Below are 13,692 nucleotides of genomic sequence, written 5' to 3'. Positions count from 1 at the left end.
TGACTATTTTAACAAGGTTCCGCAGATACAATCCCACACTCAGTGTCTGTGATTCATTGTGCCAATAAAGTTAGTCAAGCTATAACTCACCCCACTGGTTTACCCTTGATGAGAAGGAAGGAGGGGGCGGCAGTCATTCTGCCAGGCACATCTTACGTGTACAGAACATAATAAGGACGGGAAGCTTGGCAAACATCTTCTAAGAAGAAATGAATGTAATTTTGTGTTCCTGGGACAAAAACTATTTTATAAATTCAAGGCAGCCTTGTATCTCACTTCCTCCCTGACTCTTTGTTAAAACAAAATTGAAATATGAAAGAACAAGGAGTCCCCATCTTGTACTCCATGTACAGGAAGTTATAGTTAATAATTTACATTTTGTTGAAAATTGTATGAGAAAAAGAAAAACAAATTATTTTGACATTATTACATGAAATACACATAAGTGGGACTACTAAAGTAAGAGCAAATATCTAACTAACATCTGACAATGATGTCTGTGTTGTGGTTTGAATGTCTTTTTTCTATATCATGTAACCAGCAATTAAAATGCATTTTATTATAACAATTATCAAAGCTTTGGCTTTAACAGGAACGTGTCTTCTAACAAATATAAGTTTGCTACCCATTTTCTCTGGTAAATTGAAAACCAAGGGGAGGCACAGACTCTATATTTTAATAGCACAATATAAAGACAGCAGCACATTATTCTACTGAGGAAGCACATTTAAAACATTCTCCTCACTGGGTATTTTTTCATTCCAAAAAGCAATTCAGTTTCCAAAGACAGAGATAATTGTTTTCTTGGAATACAGAACAATTTTAAAGTATCATTTACCATTAATTTTTAAAAATTCCTTCCTGTCCATAGTTTGCATTTGATCATTATAATTAAGTACCTAAAAATCAATCAGGGGAACTATATTGCTTTGGGTAATTTTGCAAGTTAAACAAATCTGTGTTTCTCAAATTATGGCATGACAGAGTTAGAAAGAGAGGGAAAGAAAGAGAGAGAGACAGACAGAGACAGAGACAGAGACAGAGACAGAGACAGGGAGACAGAGAGCAAGTGCTTGGTATATAAAGAATTCAGAGGAGCTTTTTTTTTTTTTATCTTTTACTGTCTACTGCCCAAAGTGAGCTTTTAGTAAACACATTTTCTTTCCTTTTGTATTTATTAACAGTGAAGTGTTACCTCCTTTTCCTGCATAGAGTAAAAATCATTGTTTTATGAAGTTTTCCAATAGTTAAAATAAATTATGAACCAAGCTAAATTTTCCAAGAGACAAGTTAGTTATTTCATAAATATGCCAAAATCCCTTTACATTAAAAAAGATATGTTCCATTGCATGGGGAAGGATTTTTAAAATTAGATTGGTTGTTTATAAACTCTTTTCTTAAAGCCATATACATATAAGAATAAGAGACATCAAAATGGCTTGAGTAGAAATGATTTTACTTTGGATGAGGAAGATGTGGGAAAACTGTGTTGAACTCTTTTATCAGTTAACAATGAAGAGCCTGCTCCATAAATGCTATATATACTCTTAGGAGAATTTAAAACAGCATCTTTTTGTCAATGACCCTGGTATTCTGTTCTGAGTGGGCTCAGGTTGGCCTTGACTACTAGACAGAATCCCATCGAGATAATACAGGAGGCAAAGGCAGAGAGGTTAGGGAAGCAGAGGCTGAGGAAGCAGAGGCAGAGGAGACAGAGGCAGAGGAGACAGAGGCAGAGAAGGCATCTGACATGCTCACATTGCCAACTGCTGCTCTCTCTACTCCTGTTCATCAAAGCTTAGTAGTCTCTGGGACTCACTCTTTAAGCCTCAGTTTCTACTTTGACTTCATTCCCTTGCTAGTCTTAGTCCTGATACTACTTGCTTGAGACGTTATTTTCTCTGTGCTTTATAAAAATCACTGCCAAGAGTGACACAGACAAGCTCAATCAAGTAAATGTTCTGCTTGTGCACAGCCACAGAAACTTTAAATGTTGTGTAATTTCTGGTTTGCAGTTGCTAAATTGGGCCCCTTCAATGATGGGACAGGTATAGCCCAAGTTCTTATCATTTTATTCTTAGGAACTGTCAGCTAAGCCAGGAACAGCAGTCCATTTCATGATAATGTTGGTCATGTCTTTACCTTCAAAAAAAAAAAAGATGTATTTGTTTGTTTGTTTATTTATTTATTTCATGTATGTGTATACACTGTAGTTGTCTTCAGACACACCAGAAGAGGGCATCAGATCCCATTACAGATGGTTGTGAGCCACCATGTGGATGTTGGGAATTGAACTCAGGACCTCTGGCTCTTAACTGCTAAGCCATCTCTCTAGCTCCCCCCACCCCTTTGCCTTGTTTCTTACTGAGATCCCTGTAAATGTCCTTGTATCCAGCTCAGTTAAAAGTGTGTCCCATTCACACACTAATACAATAATCTTGGGGAGTACCTGGTCTTTATGTTCTTATTCTTTCAGTGGAAGCTATGAAAAAGACACAAACTGGGCTCAAATCTCCTGTTAGGGCTGACATCACTGAACAGTTCCCTTTAACTACTGTAGCAAATGAGGGCAGGCATATCAGACAAGAGAGAAGGGGAAAAAGAAAAAAGAAAAAACCTTTAAATCCCTAAAACCTATTTTCCACATGAAGAGACTTTTATCCAGAAGGCTCTTTAAGAGAATTTAGACACCTCTGATAAAGCACTGAGAAACAGCATAGGGATTAGAGAGGATGGAAATGGGCGGGACCATACTCTTAATAAAACTGATACCTCTTAAGACAAGCTCTTGGTTAAAAGATCCGATACAACTCAGAACAGCAATCCTGTTTGCCGAAACATAAAGTGATTACATTCTTATAGCTTGATCCTAAGGTATGGGGTACGTGTCAGAAAATTCTGAATACAGACCTGCCAAAGATGTGCATTGTCTTTCATTCCTATGGTTCTAAGCAAGATAAAACTCACTGGTGCTGCCTCTGCTTCCAGCCTGCTCCAGGATTGGTTGAGTGTGCATCAATTCTGAACACAGGGCTCCTGGGGCTCCCCCAGGAATAGAAGTGGCACAAGGAGTGTCTCTACAGATGTTTTGTTTCCAAGGCTGGCTGGTAAATTCTCTCTCTCTCTCTCTCTCTCTCTCTCTCTCTCTCTCTCTCTCTCTCTCTCTCTCTCTCTTCTCTCTTTCTCTCTTTCTCTCACCTGTCTCTCTGTCTCTCTCTCCTCCTTCCCTCCCTCTCCCTCCCTCCATCTCCTCCACTTCTTTCTTTCCTTGTCTCAATCCCTTTGTCTCCCTTTTTCCTTCCTTCCTCCCTTCCTTCCTTCCTTCCTTCCTTCCTTCTCTTTTCTCTGTTCTCTCTTCCTCTTTGTTTCCATTTTTGAACTCGGGTCCTAGCACATATTAGGCAAGCTCTCTACCCCTAATCTTTCCCTCCTACTCAGACTTCTGCTGGCTTTCAATTGTGGCTCTTTTCATTTCCATTTCTGATGAATGGAGCTACTTTATGATTCTCATAGAAATATAATTAAATCAGCAAACATACACTGTCTTTGGAAAGGAGATTAGAGCAGTAGATGTGTAGACTTATCTACTATCCTTTGCTTAAGTGCTACATGGATCCTGAATGGGGTCCTAAGAGGCTCACTCTTTGCTAATCCCCAAAGCTCACAGTTAACCTCACAGTTTATCCTATGACAAGAGAAGCTAATGACGCAGTGAGGGCCTCAGGAGGCCATGGAGGTTCTATGAGAATGTCCTTTAGTAAGTATCTTTCCTCATGGCTCATTAGCATTTTAGGTCTCTGTTCTGCTTACTTCCCATTTTTCTAAATCTTATTAGCATCATTTAAGCAGAGGGCCCTAAGGTGACCCTGAAACTGTCAGTGATGCAGTAGCTTATTGTGAAGTCTAGGATGTCAGAAGTTTGGGGGTCAGAAAGGAAGCAGGCTTTAGAGTCAGTGTGAGTGGAGAGTGACCACATTAGGTCAAGAGGGTTGAAAGTCTCATCACATTGTTGCCTAAGGACCTTAACCTTGCCACCTCTCTAGCAGTCAAGATGTCAAATGTATTAAAATCTTGCCCTGATTTAAGTTTTAGTCCCTTAACTATTTGCTATAAATAAACCCTTTATTTCCCTGAGTTTGGGAAATAAATTTGGCATAGCTGCCTCTCTGTTCAGCTATATTTTCATGAATGCATAAAAGAGTATCACAAACCATAAGACAATGTGAAAGAGAATATTATTTATCAACTACCACATGACAGGTGTTTTTTACATACCCAGTATGTAATGATCTGGTAAAATGAAGACATTCTAAAAAGACACTGTCTCTCAATCAGAAGATCAGACTATTGAAACAACATACCCTAAAGAAATGGGAATCACCCCAAGAATCTAGTGATAGGAGAAGGAAGTAGTACCAATCAGAGAGGTAACTGGTCTCCTAGAAAGAGATTGCAAGCAATTCTAACAACTTTTCAGACAACTTTGTGGGATAAGCCTCAAGTCCAGATAAAGATGGGTCAAAGATGGGCGGGACCACACGTTGACCAGGACTGCTAAAATGTGCAAACCTTGGCCCACTATTAAAATTTGATCTTACTTCAGGACTCCGAAGATGGACCTGAGGGATTTGCTGGGTCTCTGTGTCCCTCTTCCCAAAGTAGCCACTGAATAAATCTTTTTCTGCTTTCAACTTTTAGTTTGGCTCTTTTAATTGGTTTATTTAGGGATGTGCCATACCCAATTGGAGACACAGATAGTGACTCTCATATCCAATAACACTATCATAAATATAAATATAAAAATGCAAATGATAATGTTCTTATTCTTAGGTTTAAATAAATAAAATATTAGAATGCAAAATGATGTACAAAATTGCAATAAAATGTTATCATTCAAGACATAACCTTCCTGCTGCATTTAGCCACAGAAAGTGAAAATAGCATTTGCTGTCTTACAATTATTTCAATTGGCAAGTAAGCCAACTAATGCCATGTGTCTAGGTTTAGACTTGTTTCCTGCGGATTTCATTTTCTTGGGAGCCTCTAACCCCACTCCTACAGCATACTTACCTCTGTCCCATACAATCGGCTAGCAGGACAGTCACAAACATCATTCTTACACTGCCCACACTAGATGTCTCCAACGTGAACATGTTTCTTAAGAAGTCCTGGTCTCTGTGTGGGGAGCATGTCTAGTTCATCCAACCTGTTCAAAAGGCATAACTTCTTGTGGTTGGGGTAGATTTGTTTTTCTGGCCCTTTCAGCTTTCTCCTTTATCTACGGGTAACTCTTGGATAAATCTTTGTACAGCAAGTGAGCCATGCAGGTTACAGCTGACCAGAAATCCATAGAGAGTGTTATGAATGTAAAGCAGCAAATACCTGGCTGCTTTGTTAAGAGGAAATTTAAACCTTGCAAGAAACCTATACTGTTGGAACCTTGGATTTTTTCCCTGAATTCAGTATCATGACTATTAAGGGAAATAAGGAATCCCCAAGAAAAATAAATCAAGTGGTATCTTGGGAAAGAAATGTAGCATTTACGATTTTTCTAATTGCATTCTGTTACTGTGATAAAAACACTGGTCAAAGCAACATATGGAAGGAATGGATTTATTTGGCTTACATGTTCCGGTCACAATCCATCATTAAGGGATGTCAAGGCAGAAACTCAAGGCAGGAATCTAGAGGCAGGAACTGTGGAGAATGCTGTTTGCTGGATCACTCACTCTCCTGTTAGTCTCCTGTTTAGCTGGCTTTCTTATACAGCCCAGGACAACCTGCCCAGGAAATAATAGCACCCACATTTGGCTGGGCCTTTCTACATCAATTAAGAAAAGATGATTTCTCACAGAAATGTCAGTAGATCATGCTGATAAAGACAGGTGTTCAAATAACTCTCATAAAATAAAATAAAATAAAATAAAATAAAATAAAATAAAATAAAATAAAATGGTGATTCTAAGCTGTGTCAATTTGACAGCTATCCAATTTGACAGCTAATGCTATCCAGGAAAATAACTATCATATAGTATTGATAATTACCTATGAATTTCAGAGACCTTTTGAGGTTGTAATTTCTATTTGAGTTGTATTTAGATATTAGTTTTTAAATAGTAAATCTTTATTTCAGTGAGAATAAAATAGCAGCAAAAGCCTAATATAGTCTTGGCTTGGCTATAATAGTATATTAAGATTTTTTAAATATGAAACTTTACGTATAGACCTTTCATTTGGAAGAGTAGTCATGTTTATAAATGCAATATACAATTCTGTGATTTGGGACAGTGTCAGAGTAGCTTATTCTGCTGCAGACAGAGGGTATGTAGCTGAGAAAAAAAAATCACTGCTCCTAAGGAAAACAGCATTTACTATCAGCATAGTGTCACAGGGTCAAGCTTAGGAGATAACTCAGCTTTTTTGTATAGGAGGACTTTTAGAATTAGTTCCTACAAGTAGGCCTGTAACCATGTCAAGCAGTTTGTACATATTGAATGTGAGAACCAATTAGAGTATATTACTCTGAAATTTAGAAGCAAAAGTAGTGTTAGGATTATTTTTAACCCAGAGAAGAATGTTATTTTTATATAAGAAACAAGAGTTTCCTGGTTGGAGTAAGGAGTGGTGCAAAATATCTAATCATTCATTACACCCAAGTTTTCCACTTACTGATCACACTAAAGAAATCAGACTGAAGAGTAAATCTATAACTCACTTAATAAGTTAATAGTTGGCATCTCTAATGTTCTAGTTGATCTTAGCAATTTCTAAGAATATTTATGCTGTCATATTTATTATGTAAATTCATTCCTTATATTTTAGGGATAAACTTTGGGAAGGAAACAAGAAAGCTGACTCTACCTCTGTGATATTCTTTAATATTTTGCAACGGTTCCTATTGCTTCCGAGCTAGGCACCACAATGCTAGATTTAGGGAGATACTGAGAGGATCACGAGGCAAATGTTCCAACTATGCATCTCCCCAGCTTCTCTGGGACCCAGAATCTGTTCTTCAGTTGCCTACAGAATACTCCATCGGCATTAAGTGAAATAGTTGGCTTCTTCTTGTCTGTGATAGGATTAGTGGGGTTGTTGAAAGGTATCTTCCAGATTGTCAACTATTGTCCAAGCCAATAAGCTATTAACTGTTCATTAATTAACTCTACCCTGGAACAAATTTACTTCTATAAGGGAATTTCCAGTGAGTTGAACACATTTCTCTAAGCAATGACATAAAGGTGGAACATTTTGACAAATGACAGAATTAAGAGAGATATTTGAAATCATCACTACCATTGAAAACAGAATGTATCTGTGGCATCAGAAATCGGAAGTCAAGAATACTTAAAATTTTGGCCTCCCAAGAATGTATGATAAAAATACTAGTTCCCAGTACCACTGACCTTATTAAAATTGAGGCAATTTAAGAAACTTTTTTTTTCCCTGAAGGAAAACAAAACTACAACAAAAAAAATGAAGAAGGATTGGATATGTAGCTCAGCAGTAGAACACTTAGCATAAGTAAGTCCTGAAGTTAAATCTCAATGCCATAAAATAAAGTAGACGTATTTGTAAAACTGTTACCCAACATGTAAGCACTATGGATCCTAATATTAATATGTATATGTTAATGTTAACATGTATAAATTGTATAATATTAAAATTGTTTATAAGCTATTTATCTTTCTTTTTCTTCACAATTACTTTCAGAAGAGATTTCTTCTTTCTTACTTTTTCTTCCTTCCTTTCTCCTTTCCTTCCTGCCTTTCTTCTCCTTGTTCTCCTCCGCCTTATCCTCCTCCTTACTTCCTTCTATCTCTTCAATTTTTATAATATATGTCCCTCATGCTAGCTCTAAACATAATCATTATATTATTAATTCCTGTGATGTCAATTGTTTTTAGAGTTTATATATGAGACCAAGCCTGTCTTGTTTTTCTATATGTGACATACACCCTTTAACATAATGATGATCAATCCCAGTCATGTGTTCACAAATAAGATAATTCTCTCTATTGTTGTCCAAGAATAATTGCCAAATGTTTACACATACTACTTTTTCTCCCATTCATCAGTTGTTGGATACTTAAATTGTTTCTACTACTTGACTATTGTGAATATTGTTTCAATGAACAGAGGAGCACAGGCATCTCTTCACCACATTCATTTTATTTACTTAAATATATACCTATAGCAGACATTGATGAATCACATGGCAATATTACTTTCAATATATGTTTTTTGAGCTTTTGGCATTTTACTGCTTATAAGCATTTCTCCTAACTTCTGCCAACTAGAATAGCAAGCATACAACAAAATTAATTCTAATTGTATGAAGAATTTTTATTTTGTTTAGCACATGGCTTTATTACTTTACAAACTCAACAATAGCATTCAAGAATTTCCCTTTTTCCATATCCTTTTAGGTACTTACCTTTGCCTTCTTGCCAATGCTATTCTTTATATAGAATTTTATGTACCATGATGACTTTAGTTATTATTTATTTATTAACTGATGGCTAATGATGTTGAATACTTTATCTTACACTATTTGAACATTTGAATGTCTTCTTTGAAAAATATCTGTCTTGGTATTTTACATATTTTTAAACCAGATATTTAGAAATGTTACTTATGATTGAGGTTTATGATGTATATGAATTATTATACAGCATGTATGTCTTTTATGCATCATACAGATATTATGGATATCAAATCTACGTCACATATACAGTTCATAAATATTTTCCCATTCTATCGATTGTCTCTGAACTTGGTTGATTTTATCCTTTGGTACACAGAAGCATTTTAGAATGATGCAAGTTTGTTCATTTTTTGCATTTGTTTCTTATACTGTAGGGTCTTAGCCAAATATTATTGCCTATCCTAGTATAACACAGCATTTTTGTTATACCTTGTAGTAATTATTTATGAATTTCAGGTCTTATATTTGTATCTCTAACATTTTTGAGTAGACATTCTAAAAGATGGGAATCCAGCTTCCTTCCATAAATGGATCCAATTTTCTCAACATATTCTAAGAAAAGACATTTTTTAACTTGTACGGCTCAAAGCTGAGTCAGAGGGATGATTACTTCTCTGGTACTGTGCATAGCACCTTCCAGTGCTGTAAAAGCTAGCCAGTAGTGATGAAGATTCCAAAAAACACTGACATGATTTCTATGTTCTGTGACTCAATGTCTTAGTTACTGTTCTATTGCTCTGAACAGGCACCATAACCAAGGCAGTTGTTATGAAAGAATACATTTAATTGGGAACTCACAATTTTTTAAAGGTTTAGTCCATGATCTCCATGGAAGGAAGCAGATAGGCATGGTTCTGGAACAATAGCTGAGAGATTTACATCCTAACCCACAGGCAGCAGGGGGACAGAGAAACACTGGGCCTGGCAGGGCTCTGGAAACCTCAAAGCCCATTCCCACTATCATACCTCCTCCAACAAGGCCACACCTCCTCAACAAGGCTGCAAGTCCTAATCCTTTCCAAACAGTTTCACCAACTGGCAAACAAACATTCAAACATATGGATCTATGGCTGTTGTATTGTCTTCAACAGTTATGCCTAACTATTAAGTTCTAGTGAGTAACCACAAGAATTGGCAATAGATAGTAATGCTTGAGAATCTATGAGACTTTACTGACCAACAAATCCAAAAGAGGTAACCCATTCCTGCCACTGAGATTTTCATTTCTTAGCCTGTGATGCCTAGTAAGGACATTATTGTCTCATTTTGGATACTCTACCCTTATAGAAAATTATATCATTGTGTGTGCGTGTGTGTGTGTGTGTGTGTATACATATACATACATTTATATATATACATACACACACATACACACACACATATATATTTGATTTATGGCTCTTTATTCTCTTAATCTATGCATATATATTCACTAAACAACATTCTGTTTTGATGACCTAAACTTCATAGAGTACATTGAAATTATACAAACATTGTCTTCTACTTCATTCTTTGTTCTCAAAATCCATAGTTCACAACAATTTGAGATATCTTGTGGGTACATATAAGTTTTAGAACTGTCTTTTTGGTTTCCAAAGGCTTATTGATGAAGGAATTTAATCTGTAGATTTCTTTGCATAATGTAGATATTTTAATGAGATTCATTCTTCTAAACTATTTTTAAATTTTATTTTATTTTATATGTATTTGTGTTTTGTCTGGATGTCTATGAACCACATGTGTATGTTATGCTTGTGGGGGCCCAAGGAGGGCATTGGGTCTCCTGGAGCTGGAGTTAACCAATGGGTAATTGGAATTGAGTGGGTGCTGGGAATCGAATCCCAGTCCTCTGGAACTGCAGTCAGTGCTCTAACTGCTGAGCCATCTCATCCAACAGAGGTTTGTCATTTTAAACTAATGTTCCTTGTATTTCTGATCTTTCATATTTAATCTCTATCATCTATTTCATTTATACATAATCTGATCCTTCTCACCTACTTCTGTAAATTCATTTTGAAGTTTGTTTGTTATTTTTCTAGATTCTTAAAATCTAATCCTGTTTATTATTTGAGAACTTTCCACTTTCTGAGGTCAGTGTTGATTCTTCCAAATTTTCTCATAGAGCTCATATGCCTCAACTAAATTGGCTTTGGTATATTTTAAGGAATTTAATTTTCTTCTTCATGTTCTTCCTCCATTGACTTTGTGATTATTAGTTTATTATTCTCTGTGTATGGGTGTTCTGTTTACATATGTGTCTTTTCATTAAATCCTTGAAGCGAACTTGAGGCCCAGAAGAGGGCACCCTTGGGACTAGAGTTATAGACAGTTCAGAGCTGTCTTGTGGTTCCTGGGAGTTTAACTCAGGTCTTCTGAAAGAGCAGCCAGTGCTCTTAACCCCTGAGCCATTTCTTCATCCCCCAGAATTTAATTTTATTTGAATTTAATTTTAATTAAGTGAATGCCACATACTTTCATTGTTTCTAAATCACTTGTTTACTGGCTTTATTGCACTGAGGTTAGAAATGAAGGTCATCCAAGCTTTAGTTCTCTCAAGCTTGTTGACAATACTCTTGTGATTTGTCATGTCTATTCCACAGAGTCCTCATAAGTTGAGAATGTGCATTTTGTGCTATTAGTGTGGGGCAGCCTATAACTGTGTCCTAGAACCATTTCATTTAGAGGGTTATTTTTTTAATCTCCCTGCTTCATTGTTGATTTTTTGTCTGTATAATTTGTTTGTTTCTGAAATTTCAGTATTGAAATCACCTATTATTTTTGTGTTTTGGCATCTCCCTCTCCACCTATGTCTATTAGTATTTGGTTGCTCAGAGACTGCACATATACATAATTAGAATTACTTCCTTTCACACGATTGGCTTTTTATGATTTCACAGTGATCTTCCTGGCTTCTTTTTACTTTTAATGATTTCATCTCCACTGTATATGAAAAGATGGATATTTTTGTTTTCCTATTAATTTTATTTTATGAAAATTATCCTATTCCTCTCCTTGAAAGTCTAAGTATTTCCCGGGAGGTGAAGTAATTTTCTTTTAGCCACTATGTACTTAAACAAAATTTTAATCCATTCAATTACATTATTTCTCTTCATTAAAAAATTAATTCACTTACATAGAAGACAAGAACTTACTGTAGTACTTTTCATATTTGATAGTTTAATTGAAGTTTATGTTTTAATTGAATATTTTCAATACATTTACTTTAGATTTACTTGCTAAATTATTAATTTTAAAAAATAATGTTTATGTTTAGTCTTGGGATAATCTTGGGAGAAAGAAGAGGGTATGTCTAAAGTATTCTGAATGAGGAAAAAAGGGTTGAAGTTTGTCTTTTTTTTATTCTCTTGCTTACAGTTATCTTTTATGATGAAGTAATGTACTCTAGCTGTGTACTTTGATTCCTTCTTTATTAAATTAAGTTCATTTATTATCAGATTTCACTTTATGATAAGCATGAGGCTTATAAAAACCATCTTTTTATTACCATGAGCTACCTTGATATGATAGCAGTCTAATATGATCATAAAGATAGGAAAAGAGGACAAAAGAGCCTTTATTTATACCAACAATAAAAATACTGAGAAAGAGATCTTGGACACACACCAAGTCACAATGGTATCAAAGAACAAAAAATATCTTGGTATCATCCTAGCCAAGGAGGTAAAGGGCCTCTATAATGAAATCTCTGAGGAAAGTGACTGAGGAAGATACTAGAAGTTAGAAATGCCTTCCATGCTCATGAATTGGTAGACTTAATACTGTGGAAAAGAAAAACTTTCTGTGAAAATCTATTTACAGATCCAAAGGAATCCCAATCAAAATACCCACAGGATTCTTCACAAAACCAGAAAAACAATGGACCAAACACCTAAATATGAAATCCTATACAACGAAACTGCTAAAAGAACACAAAGTCAAAACTATCATAAATAAATAGGCAAATGCTGGAGAGATTGCCATTTCAGATTTCAGGACAACCTTTGTGAAATACAGGTTAATAAAAGACTTTCTCAAGAGCACCTTCTTTGCTCCAAAATCAAGACCAAGTATGGACAGTCAGAACCTCATAAAACTAAAGCTCCTGTACAACGAAGGAAACAATTAACTGAGTGAAGAACTCACTCTTCCACAGAATGGAAAAGAATCTTTGCTGGCTACATACACATATGATGGAAGATTGATATTCACAACATAGGAAGAACTCAAATAGTCAAGAAACAGTCCAGTTAATAATTGGACCTAAGTAAGATCTGAACAATTTCAACAGCAGCTGAGACCTTAATATAAGTTGAGGGAAAATCTCGGACCCACAACTAAATGAACAGCTACAAGCATTTAGCTACTGCTAGGAAAGGGAGAATTAATCTTCCCCAGGGATGAGCCCTCTGATTGGTTATCCAATATCAAATGCTCAGGTATCAAATCATGCTGACAACACTGGCCGGACTCAGCAGATTGTATTTGTAAGTTGAATTTGTGAGGGAGTTGCAGTGGGGCATGGGAAGGTTAGGAGATTGGATATGGAAAGGAAAAAAAGTGACATCATTGTATTTAAATTAGAGAAAATATAATGTAGAAAAAATACATAAGTTTTTTTTTCTTATCCCCTTATACTTGTTCTTTGTGGTTACATAATCTACTCTAGGAGTGCGTTTAGATTCTTTGTCTATCAAATTAGATTTGTTTATGATCACATTTTACGTTATGGTTAGCAGGAGGCTTACAAAATGCAACTTTTTATTATGACAAGCTACTCTGAAATGATAGCAGTCTAATATGATCATAAATAGAAGAACATAAACCAAAGAGGGTAAGAAAATCCTAGGGGGATCTTCTCTCCAGTGAGTTCCTAAGCCAGGAGCAGCCAGCAGGGAGGCACAGGCCCCATGAGTCACAGGGGAGCCACAGGGCTGCTGCTGCAGGGCTGCAGGGACAGGATCCTCTCAGCTTCCAAGTGACAGAGGTGGATCAGCGACCATAGCTACCCCTTCCTTGCAAGTGGAGGGTCTGCCTCCAGGGACCGCCTTGACCCGGAGTCTCCAGTGAGAGCCACCATCTTTTCTCCAGTGAGTTTCTAAGACCAGAGCAGCCAGCTGGGAGGCACAGGCCCCATGAAATTCAGGGGTCTTGCAGGGCGTCAGGGACAGGACAAGCTCTGGTCAGAGTCACTAAGAACATCTATCACC

This window comes from Mastomys coucha, unplaced genomic scaffold (assembly GCF_008632895.1).
Source record: "Mastomys coucha isolate ucsf_1 unplaced genomic scaffold, UCSF_Mcou_1 pScaffold23, whole genome shotgun sequence".
Taxonomy (NCBI): domain Eukaryota; kingdom Metazoa; phylum Chordata; class Mammalia; order Rodentia; family Muridae; genus Mastomys; species Mastomys coucha.
Note: the sequence above shows the minus strand (reverse complement) of the source record.